Source organism: Ictidomys tridecemlineatus, chromosome 8 (assembly GCF_052094955.1).
Source record: "Ictidomys tridecemlineatus isolate mIctTri1 chromosome 8, mIctTri1.hap1, whole genome shotgun sequence".
Taxonomy (NCBI): domain Eukaryota; kingdom Metazoa; phylum Chordata; class Mammalia; order Rodentia; family Sciuridae; genus Ictidomys; species Ictidomys tridecemlineatus.
The window spans coordinates 65,552,214-65,568,641 of NC_135484.1; the positions used below are offsets into that span (position 1 = coordinate 65,552,214).

The window sequence follows — 16,428 nt, forward strand, 5'->3', positions numbered from 1 at the left end:
GTATAGGCAGTGAGCATCCATCCTTGTTGACAGCTTGGACCACCTCAGAAAGACAATTCTTTCATTTGTGATTAAGAATTTCTTTTCCTCCTCCTCCTCCATTTCCTCCTTCCTCTTTTTTGTATTCTTGCTGTGCTGTTGGTTCACGGCTATACATACATGAATATACTTGTTTCCTTTTTTCTTATTCATCATGTTTTAAACATGTATTGTTTTTCTTTGTTTTGTCTTTTGAAGGTTATGGTTTTTTTTGTTTGTTTGTTTACTTGTTTCCCTCTCTTCCCCTTTTTCCCTCCAACAGCCAGATTCTATTGTTTGTTCTTTCTCTATTTTGTTTTCTTTTTTCTCCCTCTATATAGCTATCACTGACTACATCTCTTCTGCTTTATTTCTGTTCACATTTTGAATATTCTAAATTTCTTTTTCTTCTAGTCACATTTTCTTTTAACAAACTGTATTTTTTGCCATCTTTTAAAACTATTTAATCAAACATAATTGCTGCCCCACTATTGATGTTATTGTAATTATTATTACAGTGGATGACAAAGTTGACACCTGCTATTTACTTTTATCCAGTACATGACTGTTTATTGTTGTTGCTACTTGTAATTTTTGACCCCACCATTTTTGTTTTTGAGATAATTAGTCTTGTAGTTGTTGTAGTAGGCACCAGGTGTTTACTTTAATGCTGAATGTTGTTCACTACTCTTCTTGCTGTTGTTTGCTTTCCCTTTTTATTTGAAGTGCTGGGAATTAACTGAGACACTGCAAAACACAGGGTACTGATTCTGATGCTGAGTTACTCCAAAACCCAGAAAGGGACAGTCACCTTGCTCATACACAAACTAGTCATGTTCACACTTTAGTGACACTAATGATATTAAAGGGGCAGTAACCCCTAACCAATGTCCAGGCCCCAAGTAGAAATAGTTAGGGGACCCTCAAGTCCTACTCATGGGCATCCACTCCAACAACAAAACCAGAATTTAGAAAAGACCATGGTTACCACATCTACAAGGGGCCTTAATCTAGAGTTCTCATATGACTCTTTAAAATATACAGATTTCTTAAGTGATAAAAAGCAATCATAAAATTGTACCAAACATACTCTGCTGTATACAACACAATTGCCAGATCAACAAGAAGTACTCCACTTTTGTGAGACCTACAGGGAAAGTTGGATCTCAATCTTTGACACAATACACACGGTCAAACTACACTGAGCATCAACAAAGAACAACAAAGGAACTATACTACAAAACTTTATAGGACACATTAAGAAAAGTACAGATCAATATCCCTGATGTACTCAGAAGCAAAAATCCTCAATAAAATATTAGAAAGTTATAAACAACAATATATTAAGGAAATTATACAATATAACCAAGTTGGTTTTTATTCCATGGTAATAAGGATGGATAAGAAAATCAATAAATGTAATTCATCACATAAATATAATTAAGGACAAAAATCACTCATCTCAATAGATACAGAGAAACCTTTTGAAGAAATTCAGCACTCACTAATGATAAAAAAAAACTAAATAAAGTAGGGATACAAAGAATTTACCTAAATAATAAAGGCTTTATATAACAAACCCCAAACTAACATAATAGTGAATGAGGAAAACCTTAAAACACACATTTAAAACTCTGGAATTAGATTTGATTCAATATATAACTAGCAATTCTAGCCAGAGCAATTAGGCAAGAAAAGAAATAAATGAGACAAAAATAGGGAAGGGAGAGCTAGAATCATTACTATTTGCAGATTATCTGATCCTATGCTTAGAAGATACAAAAAAGCTCCACCAGAATTTTGCTAGAGCTAATAAAAAAATTCAGCAAAGTAACAGGTTACAAATCAATAGCTTACTTATATAATCATAATGAAGCTGTTGAGAATGAAATAAGGAAAACAATGCAATTTACAAGCCTGTAAAAAAAAATCTAGGAATAAATCTAACCAAGGAGGAGAAAGACCTCTACAATAAAAGCTATAAAACACCAAAGAAAGAAACTGAATTAGACATAAGAAGATAGAAGGAACTCTTATGTTCATGGAATAGACATAATTAATATTATTAAAATGATCACATTACCAAAAGCAATGCAGTTCCCATGAAACTACCAATGACATTCTTCACAGAACTAGGGAAAAAAAAGTTCTAAAATTCACTTGAATGGGCATAAAAAATGATTCTCAGCCAAAAAAAGCAATGAGGGAACCATTGTAATACCTGGCTTCACTTTTTCTATGGAGCTATAGTAATTAAATTTGCATGGTATTTGTATGTAGTCCAATGGAACAGAATAGAAGAAAACTATGTAGAAAAAAGAAAAAGCAAAACACAGAGGCAGAACCACTCAGATACAGTCATTTGATCCTTGAAAAATGTGCTAAAAATATATGCTGGCAAAAAGACCGCCCTTTTAACAAATGATGCTGGGAAAACTGGTTATTTATATGTAGATGAATAAGCCTAGATACTTATATCTTACCCTACAAAAATCAAATCAAAATGGATTAACTACCAGAAAATAGACCATAAAGTTTATAGCTCCTGGAAGAAAATTTAGGGTCAATACTCCACCATAAATACTCAGGCATTGTCTTCCTTAATAGAACTCCCAAAGCTCAGGAAATAATATTAAGAATTAATGAATAATATGGCATCAAATTAAAAACATTCTGAACAGCAAAGGGAATAATTGAGATTGTGAAGAGAGAAACTACAAATGGGAAAAAAAGTCTTTGGTATCTACTCTTCTGACAGAATTAATATCTACAGTATATAAAGAACTCAAAAAACTTGCCACTAAATCCTAAAGAACCCAATTAATAAATGGGCAAATGAATGAAACAAGCACTTCTCAAAAGAAAAATCAAAATGGCCAACAAATATATGTTCAATAACTTTGGCAGTTAAGAAAATGCAAATCAAAACTACACTAAGATTACATCTCACTCCGGTTGAGAATGACAGCCATCAAGAGTGCAGACAATAACAAAATCTGGAAAGGATGTGAAGAAAAAGTAACAATTTTACATTCTTGATACAACTATAAATTAGTACAATTTCTATAAAAATCTTTATGGCGATTCCTCAAAAGTCTAAGAATGGAACTACTGTATGATGTAGCTATGCCAGAAGTCATAACTTGATATTTATTACAAAGAAAGAAAGTCAGCATATTATAGCAGTAAATGCATGCCCATTTTTGTAACAGCCTGATTCAGAATAATCAAACCATAGAACCAGACTAGGTACCCATCAATAGAAAAATAGAGAAAATGTGGTATATACACACAATTGAGTCTTTTATTCAGCCATAAAGAAGAATGAAACTATGCAATTTTCAGGAAAATGGAAGGAACTTGAGAATATTATGTTAAGTGAAATAGTCAAACTCAAAAATTTCTGTCAAGGGTTGTGTGTTTTCTTTCATAGATAGAAGCTATGCAGAAAAAGAAAAAGCAAGGTATGGGGGAATCTATGAAAATTAAAGGGAGATCAGTAAAGGAAAGGGACTAAGAGAGGTAAGGAAGGTAAGGAAATGGAAAATACTGGGAAATGATATTAACAAATTATATGGTTTTATCAAGTAGAGATATGAATGTTTAACAGTGAATCCTAATAACACATATACTTCTAAAAAATACAGGAAAACAAAACAAAACAAAAAAATCCTCCCATTTTCCCCAATACAATGGTATTACTTACATAAGAAAAAAATAAATGGATTCTCAAAGGATGAAAATATGAAGAATAATTATTTTAATTATTTTTTTTAGTTTTAGCTGGGCACAATACCTTTATTTTATTTATTTTTATGTGGTGCTGAGGATCAAACCCAGGGCCTCACATGTGCTAGGTGAGCACTGTACCACTGGGCCACAAACCCAGACCTCATGGAGAATAATTTGATCTTGTGAATTTTAGCAGATAGAGGTTAGAGAATTAGGTAGAGTCCTTCTAAAAAAATGTCTTCAAAGTTTTCCTCCTTTTATATTATTCCTCTTTATGAATATGGACACATACATATGATATGTAATATATTTGAAAATATAGATTTTAATGGATTTCTTATTGACCCTCTGAAAATCATATTATTCTCCTTAACAAAACAATATAGTCTGTTAATTTCAAATTCATTAAAGTACCTCAAAATATTGATCACAACTAGCATAGACATTTTGAAAATCATATATATATTTTGCCATGTCACTTTTCTTAAAGCTTTTGATATTCTCCAAGTAGTAAAACTTGGTTTTGTGAGTCCAAAGATTCTGGACATTGCATTCTAGAGTACAGCTAGAACTGAAATATTGGAATGGAAAGACTAGCTTACTGTCAAAGTTAGCTTCAGTCCTGCAGTCAGTAAGAGAAAAGGAAAAAAAAAAAGTATATTTTAAATATGTTCAGGAATTAGTACTTAACCCTTTAAATACAGAGAAAATCAGGAAAGACTTATCAAATAAATCTTATTTAGATCAAAGTGGCATTGCAATTACTGCATGTTGAACTTCATGATATATTGTTAAAACAGTATCTGTAAGAAAATTTATAAGTTTATACAGTTTTGAGGAAATTAATTAATTGGTTAACTCAAAGAGCTAGACAAAAGAACAGTGGTAAAAGCTAAAGAAATAAGAAGGAAACATTGAGATAAACAGCAATAACCACCATCTAACAAATGCTTACTCTCAATCGGGTCTTGTGCCAAACATTTTGCACACATCATTTTTTCATCCTCATACAGCTACTATGAAGAAGTTTTTTTTTTTAATCAGTTCTTTACAGATGAGGGAATTGGGTGCCAGAGATATAAATGACTAGGTTAACCATTAGATTATGCTTTCTCTTGCCTTGTACAATTTTCTTTAAACAAATAATACAAACATTAATAATCCATTCACATTTGGCACCTTGAGTTTTGTTGTCTTGATTTCCCTGGTCTCTACTCTTTGCTCTAAAATTAAGGACTATTAATTCATGAGCTCAATTTAGGCCAATTTTTCTTAGCCAGATTAATACATGACACTTCTGTTGGACTTTGAGAACTTATATTTATCTCTCTATCTTCTTCACCCACCCTTCCACCTCATACCCCCAGTTTATATCTATTAATTTATATTATATTTCCATCTTATAATAAAGAAACTGAAGCCCAAAAGTTTTAAGTAAACTGTCCAAGATTACACAGCTAGTAAGTGGTAGAGCACACTTTCAATTTCCTGTAATTTGACTCCTGAGTCTGGGCACTTGATGACTATTTTTTTTAATGTTGTATCTGCATGTCTTTTCTTTTTTTTTTTTTAATTTCAGTTGTTCATAGACCTTTATTTATTTATTTTTTAAAATTTATTTACATGTGGTGCTGAGAATCAAACCCAGTGCCTCACAGCTGCCAGGCAAGTGTGCTACTGCTGAGCCACAGCCACAGCCTTTGATGATTATTTTTTTATGATCCCTAATTTCACAGACTTCAGCCAGAGAATGAAATTATCTCAGTAATAATAGAATTTCAGCTCCATGAGAGACTTTGCTTCCTTCACTGCTGTATCTTTACCATTAAAATATAGTAGGTGCTTAATATATGCTGTATATGTTGTAAGGATTAATGGGTAAGTTACTGTCTCAACTATGTGCAAAATACAGATAGGTAACTATATATACCAAAAAATGAACAAAATCTGAATGAATAAATGTGTACTTACTTATCTTCTCTGGGAATTTAACATATATTCCTCTATGGAATAACTACCTTTGAAATTGAGATATAGGTATTCCTACCAGCAAATGAACAAAATATCCTCCTTTATCTCATTGTCATGTCTCAAAGTTGACATTTATCCTTTATGTGTTTATGTGTTAGTTCCATAACTTTTTAAAAATCTTTTTAGTTAAATGAGGGAGAATTGGTCAGCAAGAAAAAAACAATTTTCTTTCTACTATGCTTTCTTCTTTTTTTTTCCAGTTTTTATAATTTCTGGGTCTTTTGTAATACTGGTTTATTCTTTACACCCTCCTCCCTCAATTTTTCACTGCTGTTGGGGTCAATTACTCAGCAGGAGGACAATTACTCAGTAACCTCTATTTATACAGAAATTGTCAGCAAAGTGTGTCTCCTAAAGCCAAAATGACATTCTCTTGACAGGAATCTTTCCATCTGTTCCTCATAACTAAAATCTAGTTAGATACTCAGCAGATCTCCAATTGTTAATCAAACCACTCTATTTTTAAAACATCCTTAGTAGTATTCCTACAGCACTCAGTAGAGGCAGCAACAAACTTATAACATAAAGCAAATTGTAGCAGTAAACATGATAATTAAAACTTTTTCAAGTATTTTTAATAGTTTCGGGTATTATGAGAGAATATAAAGGCTTTAGCATTAAAAAATAAGAGAATATTTGGTAAAAAAAAATGTTGCCTGATAAGGCTTGGTATGGAAATGATTCAGTTTTCCATTAAGGAACTATTTCCATTCTTTAAAGATGCTCTAGAATATTAGAACACTTGAACTAAAAAAAAGGTTAGAGTTGTGATTCTCAAACCATTACCCATACCAAGGTATTTGGGAGACAAATGTGAAACTAAGGAGAATAGTAGACATCTTTGAGGAGTAGTAATTCTTTTTTAAGTGGTTATGTGTGTGTTTCTTTTCTTTTTTTTCCCCACAGAGGATTTTAATCCTATTTAAATGGAAAGAAACAGAAGTATAGTATATAAAAGAATTTAATACTTGCCTAAAACCAATATAGAACCAGCCTATTAGGGCTGTAACTTGATACTTTGAGACATTATCCCTGTTGGTGCTACTATTTATGTTTCAACCCACCTCCCCTCTCATTCTAGCAGTGATATGGAATTGTGAAAGATTTCCCCTTACATCTTTAGAAACTCTCAGGTTAATGTATTTGAAAATCAATGGTAGTGTATTTACTCTCCATTTCTTTGTGTGGGTGCATGATCACACCATTTTTGGTAAGATGCTTTATCCATAGTAAAAACATGTGAAAGAAATTGGTAGGGTCAACTCATACTAACTCCAAGTACTATAAATAAATCATTAATAAATTCATAGGTGGACTAAAGTCAAAAACAGTTTAAAAAATGGATTGCCAGCCAGGTGCAGTGGCACACAGCTGTAATCGCAGTGGCTCGGGAGGCTGAGTCAGGGGGATTGTGGAGTTCAATGCCAGCTTCAGCAACAGTGGGATGCTAAGCAACTCAGTGAGACCCTCTCTCTAAATAAAATTCAAAATAAGACTGGGGATGTGGTTCAGTGGTTGTGTGCCCCTGAGTTCAATCCCCAATACCCCTCCCCCCAAAAAATAAGAATGACCACATAATACCACACTTTAACATTTTTTTTTAAAATAAAAACCTATGAAGTGCTTCGGATAGTGTCTGAACAACAGTAAGCACTGTGTGTTTGCTGTTGTGCTGTTATTCCCCTTTAAAGAACCAACAACAAGAGTTCTTAAGTGATTCTCTTATGATAATAGTTGTCTTCAGCTTTCTATGCAAACTATCATCATTTTGGGGGCTGGGGATGTGACTCAAGTGGTAGCTCGCTTGCCTGGCATGCGTGCAGCCTGGGTTTGATCCTCAGCACCAAATACAAACAAAGATGTTGTATCCGCCGATAACTGAAAAATAAATAGTAAAAAATTCTCTCTCTCACTCTCTCTTTAAAAAAAAGAAAAAAAACTATCATCATTTTTATCCATACACTCATAAAACTCTCCCCTAAGTTCAAAATATAACTCACTATAAATGACTGGATAAAATATATAGGAAGAGTTCCCAATGAATATGAGCAGAGTTTTCTAATATTTTATGACAACAGCCTTTTTTTTTTTTTAAGTTACTCTATAAACGTATTGCATTAAAGCATTGTGTAGCACAAGGGTTTGTTTTTTGCTGCCTGGAATCACTCCCCCTTCTTCAGCAACCTCTTCAGTTTTCTATTGAAATATTACCTCACCTCTCTTGGGTATAATCTTTGAAGCTTTCCCTTCCCTGACCAATGTTGAGCAGTAAAGTCAGGCCATTCAAACTTCCTTGTGGACATTAAACTTGAAGAGGAGTATCAAGTGTGAAAAATCTTGGAGCTGATTCATCACAGCAGTGTTCCTCAGAAGATAATATGTAAATTCTGCAATGTGAGTTCATGGTGCTGCTCTGGATCTTACCTTTCTGGACTAAGTTCTCTAGGTGTTCTTTTAGTTCCAAAACCTTATAATAACTTCATTTTTGTTTACCCTAGCTGTAATTGATCTTATTGCTTGAAACAAACCCAAGCAAAAAGAAGATCCCTCCCAAATAAGCAGAAACCCCAACTGATATTCTTCCCTCCTCATTTTTTTATTTTCTTCAGGATCCAAATTACATAACTGAAATCCTTCAAAATATATCCATAGTCATCCAGATTTTTTTTTTAAATTATAAACACTACACAGTATATAAATTCTCAAAACTGCAAACAAATCACTTCACTTTATATAAACTGCCATACTGACTCCACTGAGAGTTTGGTAGTGTTTTCTAACCTAGAACTTTTAGTAATCTGTTCAGGCAGGCTCAGAAAATAACTTGATAACCATATAATGATTATGTATTAGTATCATCATATTTGTTTGGGGTTATGCAAAGTTTTGAACACTACAATGAATATTTACAACTTAAATTACCCGGGTTATTTTTTCTCTCGTTTTTTTTTTTTTTATTTTTTATTGCTTTATTTTGCTTTTGCTCCTCCTTACAATTTTTATGCCAAGAACGTTTACAGGACTAAACACAAAAGCTTTATGCTTTCACTATTATATGCTAAATTATACTCTGTGTTTTACTATACAACTTTATACTTTCATCACTGCATTTTCCAAGATTCCTTTGAAACTTCAAATTCTATTGAACCTTCTTGTGGGCGTTCCGGCTCTTAGTTCCCACAATCCTGCCCCTTAAATTCTGAGCCAAATGGCTCCTGTCTTGGGAGAGATGCCATTTACTTTTTGGCAAGAAGACACTGGTTGATCTCTGGAATGCTATCAAATTTGTGTTTTGGAACCTTTTTCAAAGATCCTTAAATGCAATCTCTGGTATTTCTAGGGGTAAACCTTTGCTTTTGGTCCTCACACTCTGGGGAAGTTGCCATCGAGCAAGACCAGTATGGGTCACCAATGTTTTTCCTGAATATTGATCCAAATACTCTCTAGCACTGCCACCCATTCTCTTACTTATTTCAATAGTAGTTTTTTTTGTTTACACAATCTAATGAATGGCCTTTTTGTTGTTGTTGTTGTTTCGTTTTTATTTGTGTCCCAGATATTTGCTTTTATTGGTGAGAGGACTACCAACTGTTATTTTCCCTGCAATACTAACTCCTTTATTTGGGGAACTTTCTACATTCACTATCCTTTAAATATATATTTTTTTCCAATTCAGGGATTAACTTCTTTTAGTTTGATTTTTCATCTGATCTCTCCCCTTTCTTCTCAGTCCCTAGTTCTTAATCGCTGTGTTTATTCGCTGTGGAAGCTCTGTTTTCCCGCTTCATCTGTAGCCAGAGCAATCCAGAGCTGATACTGAGATCAAATATAATGTAGTTCATGCTCCTCCCACCACAGAGAATGTACAGACAGGGACAGGGGTGCCTTTATGCCATTTTCCTAGAACATATTTTTTGGTGTCCCTTGAGGCCAGCAGTTTTTCATAACTTGGCATCAGCACCAGCATTTGCTGTGATTATTGTCAGGTTGTAGCCCATTGCAGCCAGTCAATGAAAATCACACACACACACACAAACACAAACACACACACACACATACACACACCTCATTTGGGGCTGTTATATTATTATTCCTTTATTTTAAAGGTGAAAATTCAGTTTCTCCAAATGACAAGTTAGAGCAATTAACATAGCTATTCTCCTTAAAAATAACAACAACAACAACAACAAAATGATACCCCAAAGCGAAAACCTCAGAAACAAAGGTTTTTTTCTCACCTCTTTTCTTCTTCTTCCTTGATCACTTTTCTACCCCTTCCTGTCCCCAAGGCAAGCCATAAATTTCTCTTCCTCAAGGCGAAATAAGATCAAGAACTTCTTTTCTTCAAAGCAAGCCATAAAGCTTAAAAGTATTATTCCAATCTCTCCCTCTTTCTGTCTTGGATCTGGCCATAAAGAAGTTCTTGAAGCTACATTGTCTTATTGTAGATCACAAGTTCTGCATTTCAGGTGTCCTGCCCCATGCCAGAGAGAAGGGAACACTGCACTCGAGGCTAAGAAGAATCTGAACAGACAGGCCTTGCAGGGCTGGCATTCAGTCTATTAGCTTAGGATCACACCCTTTTTGTCCAATCAGATTTCTATATAGATATCCATATTTCATTTAACATAGGTATAAAATGGATACTTTCTTTTAGATATTTGAGTATTCATTCTAAAGTTTCCTATGTCATGTAAAACTATGTCAAATAAGTTTTTCTTTTTTCTGATCTTGCTAAATTATAGGGGTGTTGTCAGGGACCTTTATGATGGTCCAGAAAGGAATCCTTTTTTTCCACCCTTATACTATCACTTGTGGGCCAGTTAGAAATGCAAATTCTCCCACCCTCACCCAGATGTATGGAAGTAAAAACTCTGGGGTAAGGCATAGCAATCTATTTTCAAGAGTTTATGAGCAGAACTAATTCACACTAAAGTAAGGCTAAAATTCAAAAACCCCTTGTAGGACTGTGATATTTCAAACCCTAGATCACATGTTACCCTTTTGTTTAAGGCCCTTCAATGAATTCCAAAGGCTTTTAAGATAAATTTTATAATGGCCTTATGTGGCAGAAACAGCCCTGGGCCATAGGCCCCATGCCTCTGTCTCCAGTCTGTCTTCCTTCTTTTGCATCCCCTGCATTGCCTCCTTCCTTTTGCCTTCCCTGCATAGCTTTGCTAGGCCCTCTCAAACCCAATCACCACACTGTTCCCTCTTCCTGCAAAGGCTTCCCTCTTCTCTCTACTGATTTACTACTTTTGTACTGCAGCTCTCAGCTCTGCTGGCAGTTGCTTATGGAAAGATTCCTGATGACTTCCTCCCAATACACCAAATCAAAGTTCCCAAGCGAGTGTCATAGTTTCATGTGTCATATTTGCACATTTGTCACAGTAGCAAGTTGAACTCTATTTGTATGAGTATTTGATTAATGTTGTCACCCCTGTTCAACTGTAACTAGGCTCATAAGGCAGAGACCTGTTTTTTCTTTTTTCTTTTTTTTTTTTTTTAACTCAGATTTCAGTCCCTAGTGCCTAAATCATACCTGGCATATTCTTGCTCTCAACATGTTTTGCAAGATATCAAAGAGCTAATAATTATTGAACATTTGCAATGTCCATGGCATCAGCCTAAATTTTTATATAAATTTATCATTTAATCTTCAGGAAAATATATTTCCTTTTGTTCACTTAACAAATAAGTATAAATCACTCTGTATGTTCTAAGCATGTTACAAATGTGAATTACTTTACATAACATTGACAAGTAGGTGGAATTTCCACGCATTTACATCCATTTTGGCAAAGGAGGAAACCAATATGCATCTATTTGCCTAAGGTCATACAGTTAGTGTGGTCAATAAGATTAGGACACTGGTGGCTTGATTCCTGAATGTGCTGTTTAAAAATACTTGAGAATTGAGATTGCAGCTTACAGTTGCAATGACTTACATAAATTATATGAATCAAAGTTTATTTTATGACGTATATTACTCTGGAACCATTATTCTCAAGAAAAGATGATTTACCAACACTTGCCTCTGCTCTTATTCTGGAAACCAGTGACCAGAAACAGTGAGCCCAGAGTACTAGAAAGTTTGCATAATTATCTTTCTGCCTGCAAGAGAGTGTAGGCAGGTGAATTAGAGCAGGGTATTAGAACTTTGTTCTATTATTGGGTGTTTATAAAGCAATTTAACAAATGCCACGGATTAATGACACATGCAATTGCTGATAGAGGCCTCTGTGATGGTTGTATTCCCTGTAGCTGCATTCTCTTTAAGATGAATTTTTTATGTGCTGTTTTGTTGAGTCAGCTTTGAAGATTAACTGATCTCAAAGTGCCAGGTTGCCAGAAAAACAATATGCATAGAGAAAAGAAAGTGTTAAGGTAAAAAAAAAAAATCTGTTATATCTCAGTATTCTGTGCATGACACTATTACCAAAAGCTGTGTCCTTGTCCCTGATGTCATTCCAATAATGAGGACAGACTTTGGGAAAAAGGAAAAAGAAGTTTTATTACTTTGTTAGCAAAGGAGAAACACAGGGGACTTCTGTCAGAGAGTCTGTGATTTTCACTTACAGGGGGAACAGAGGGCTTTTAAAGAGGTGATTCAAAGGCTTCATTACAGGTGTGCCTTGTCAGGGGTCATAATTCACTTGTAGAGTTTAGAAATAGCCATTGCTTAGGTCTTCTGGTCCCATCCTTAAGTGTGAATTACTTGACTCTTGTGATATATGTGCTCAGTAAAGATAACTCGGCCTGGGATGGAAACTTTCCCCCCCCCCCCCAAGATTAGAGAGGGAGAGGGGAGAAGAGAAAGGAAAAGCAAACCATGTCAGTTTTGAAGTAAGCTTTAGAGCAACAAGGGTTATAATCAAAGCATGAAGTGGCCTTATTACATTTCCCCATTGTCAATTTCTTCTTTCCATTTTTATAGAAAAATGGATGATGACATCTCAAAGCTGTTTCCTGCTGAAAATGGATGATGAAGGGTGTCTTAGAACAGAAGGTTTTACCTGTTGTCATTATTATTTTTTTTTTGGACCTTTGCCAGAGGTGACTCCAACCTTGATAGGGAACTGGAAGAAGGACACTTATGAATAACAAGTAATATTTGATTGTTGTTAATATTGTTCTAATATTTTTAAACCACATGTTCCTCTCTCTACCAGGGTCCCAGGAAAGGTTCTGAAAAATGTTATTTCTTTATGGGATGTATTTAAGCTTGGTTCTGGGAGGAGAGCAATTGTCAATACTTCATGTGATTGTAGGTGGGTTCTTTGGCATAATTTAGTCACCATCTTTTTTCGTTTTTGGTACTGGGGGATTGAATTCATGGGTGCTTGACCAATAAGCCACATCCCTACCCCCAACTTAGTGAGACACTGTCTCAAACTAAAAAAATTAGTTTGAGACAGTGTCTCACTAAGTTGCTCAGGGCCACGCTAAATTGCTTAGGTCGACTTTGAACTTGCCATCTTCCTATCTCAGACTCCTGAGCTGCTGGGATTAGAGGTGTGCACCACCGCTCCTGGAAGTCATCATCTTTTTTAAAGGTGTGATTAATCTTTTTCTTTTTTTTTTTTCCTTGTAGATTGGGCTTTTTAGGATGTGTGTAACTTCCTTGGTCTATCTATTGTTTGTTCACTTCTGCCATGAAAGAGAGTCCATTGTCACTTTGTATCAAGGAGAGGACCCTGTGTCTTGGGATCAGAAGTCCACTTGTAAGAGGGCTCTAAATATTTTTAAAGCCTTTTCTTTTCTGGTAGGATAAACCTTGAATCACCTAGAAAAAGAGCCTACCAGGTCAAGCTAATATCCGAAGTTTCCCATGGCATAGGGCATTTGAGTAAAACTTACTTGTTGGTCATCAAAAGGCTCTATTTTCACACAATGTGTCTTTTTATAGTCTTTGGATTATTTGAGGTTTACCAGACACAGTTTTGAGTTACTTGCTGAATAGTCTGTTGGAGGTGTGACTTTCACAAATAGGGCTTGCTGAATGAAGATCATCAAGGTATCCCTCCCACAGTGCATACTCTTAGGTAAATGCTTAACCAAGGGCCAGACATGTCTTTTAGGCAGCAGTATAAGTCCATAGGAATTTGTCCTTGGCAGTTCTATCATGGAGTTAAAACACCATTTTTTTTGGCCCATTTGTTGTTTTCCTCAATATAAAAGTGTGTGTATCGGTATAATTTAGGCTGAGGTATTATCTCCCTGTCTTTCTTGCAGTCAGCTAGTAGTTATCATATCACCTTATGGTGAAGATGTTGTGACAAGTAGACTATTGGTCACATTGTGTCTTCTTCCAGTTTATAAGAGAATTTAAGAGCTGTATCTTGTTTTTTCTTTTCTTTTTTTTTTTCTTTTTGATGGGGAGGGACTGAGGGTATGAATATAGGGGTGCCAAACCTCTGAACAACATCCCTTTCCCTTTTAAGTTTTTAAAATTTTGAGATAGGATCTTGCTAATTTGCTTAGGGCCTCACTAAATTTTTGAGTCTGGCTTTGAATTTGTGACCCCCTGCCTAAGCTTTGTATCTTGTTTTCCATGTACACGTAGTCTGAGCTTCTTTTATAAGTTAGACAGGCCTAGGGCAGGGGCTGTCATGAAGTTTTATTTTAACTTCTCAAAGGAAACCTGGCATTCTGAGGTACAAGTCAAGGTCGTGCCCCCCACTTAAAGCCTTATACAGCAATTTAGCTGTTAGTCCAAAATTAGGGACCCAAGTATGACAGACTGTTGACATTCCAGGAACACATAGAACAGTTTTTTTGTTTGTTTGTTTGTTTCTGGCTTTTTTAAGGCTCAATATAGGCTGCTTTTGATGTGACATTCAACATCAGTTCCATTGTCTATTCTGGAATCCAAGATGTCAACTTGTTTACAAAACGGAGCCTTTTTTAGTGGACACCATATATCTACATGAGGTACCATGGTTTAGTGAAGCAGTAGTGTTTGAAAGGCAGTGTTCATACTTGGGGCTGGCTACAAGCAGATCATCCACATGTTGTAAAAGGATTCCTTGATCCAGTTGCATCTCTCACAGGTCTTTTGTTAGACTTCATTAAAGGTTTTTAAGTCCTCGAGGTGGGTTAGTCCAGAAATACTCAGCAGTTACTTTGGTATCAGAGTAATGCCATTCAAAAGCAAATAGTCAATAGGATATGTGGCTTTGGTACTAGGGCTGAATATTCCTAAACACTATTGTTTATAGCTCTTAAGTCTTGTACATATTTGTGCTTATCATTGTAAGGTTTCTTATGAGCAGAATAGGCATATGGTAGGGTATTTCACAAAGCTGACTCAATCCATGTTTTAATTTTTTTTTTTCCAGAAAAGAATGAATCCAATTGATGTCTCTTTCTCAAAGGGAGTATTGATTGTTTCTTCCTGGGGCACATTACCTCTTCCTTAAACAAAATCTTGGTTGGGATTATACTCATCATCCATTCCAGGGTTCCTTTGGCTCAAACAGCCTTATTCACTTCTTTGTGGCCCTTAGTTTCATTTTCCTGAGTGGCAAGTGAAAGCTGGAACCATGGCCTATGACACTTTTAAATGGAAGTTGTTGCTTTTGGGGTGAGAAGGTTATCTGAGTATTTAATGTATACAAAAATTTTCAATTTGGCATGTACAAAACTGTGTCTCAGTCTTTTTTCCTGAGGTGCTAGAGCTGAGGCTGCCTTGCCACTCTTATCATTATCATGATATTGTCAAATTTAAGTCACTTTCCCACTATCAATTGTAATCTGAAACTCCTATGGGACTTTTTTTTTAACTGTAGGTATATTAATATTTCATGGATGGAGGTAATTTATATTCCTTTCTTTAGGCTTACTTGAAGATTCCTTTGCGGGGCTCTGAGTTGCCTTTAGTTTCTTTTTCTTCCAAGCATAACATACCTTAAGGGCAATATCAACTAGCCATGAGGGGATTATATCAGTTTTTTCTCCTCGTCCACTGAAGGCTTTTTTTTTTCTTAATGTCCGCAGCTCTATGTTCATAGAAGGTCACATCAAACATACAGAAATTTTTAGGAACCACTCTCTATAGAAACCAGCAGAAAAAAAAGGGGGATTCCAGGAGACCTTCATACCTCATCTCTCTGGGCAATAGGCAGGGATCCACCCAGATCTATTGGCTGGCAGGCAAAAGAGCTCAGCAATTGGTTCAGGGTACACAAGGTCAGGGAGCAAGTACAGGCAGGCTGCTTTGGTCTCAGGTTTACAATCAGGGCCTGAGGGATCTAGTTCCCAGTGCTGAAGCCGAATGGGTGGCTCTTTATCTCTACATGCTCCTGCTGTTTTTGGTGTATCTGCAGTAGAGTCTGAGCAGTTCAGGGCCTTTAGTATTTGTAGCCAGACCTTAGCACCCTGAAGTTGCTCAGCTCTATTTTTATAGCTGCTACTTTTGTCCAGAGCTCAAGAAGTTATAGTTTTTTTTCTCTACTCTCATTGTCGACTTCTGACACATAGTTTGTTTTCTCTGCATGTAGTTATTTATCCTTCCAATTTCCCTGTGAATTTAGTTTGGTAGGATACTGTTATTGCAAGAATTCTTGTGCCCTAGTGATTGTTATCCCTTGGCCAAATGGGGTTCTTATCAGATTTTAAAGTGGAGGAAACCATTCCTGGCCTTAG

The 16,428-nt window shown here is 35.5% G+C and overlaps 1 protein-coding gene and 1 long non-coding RNA gene across 7 annotated transcripts in view; one reads left to right on the forward strand and one right to left on the reverse strand.

The window, feature by feature from the left end:
* The window catches only part of LOC110599461 (uncharacterized), a 76,972-nt gene that overhangs the window by 33,560 nt on the left and 26,984 nt on the right, over window positions 1-16,428 (forward strand). The gene's annotated exons all lie outside the window — the stretch shown is intronic.
* Fut9 (fucosyltransferase 9) overlaps window positions 1-16,428 on the reverse strand; it is a 194,864-nt gene that overhangs the window by 14,996 nt on the left and 163,440 nt on the right. The window lies entirely within an intron of this gene.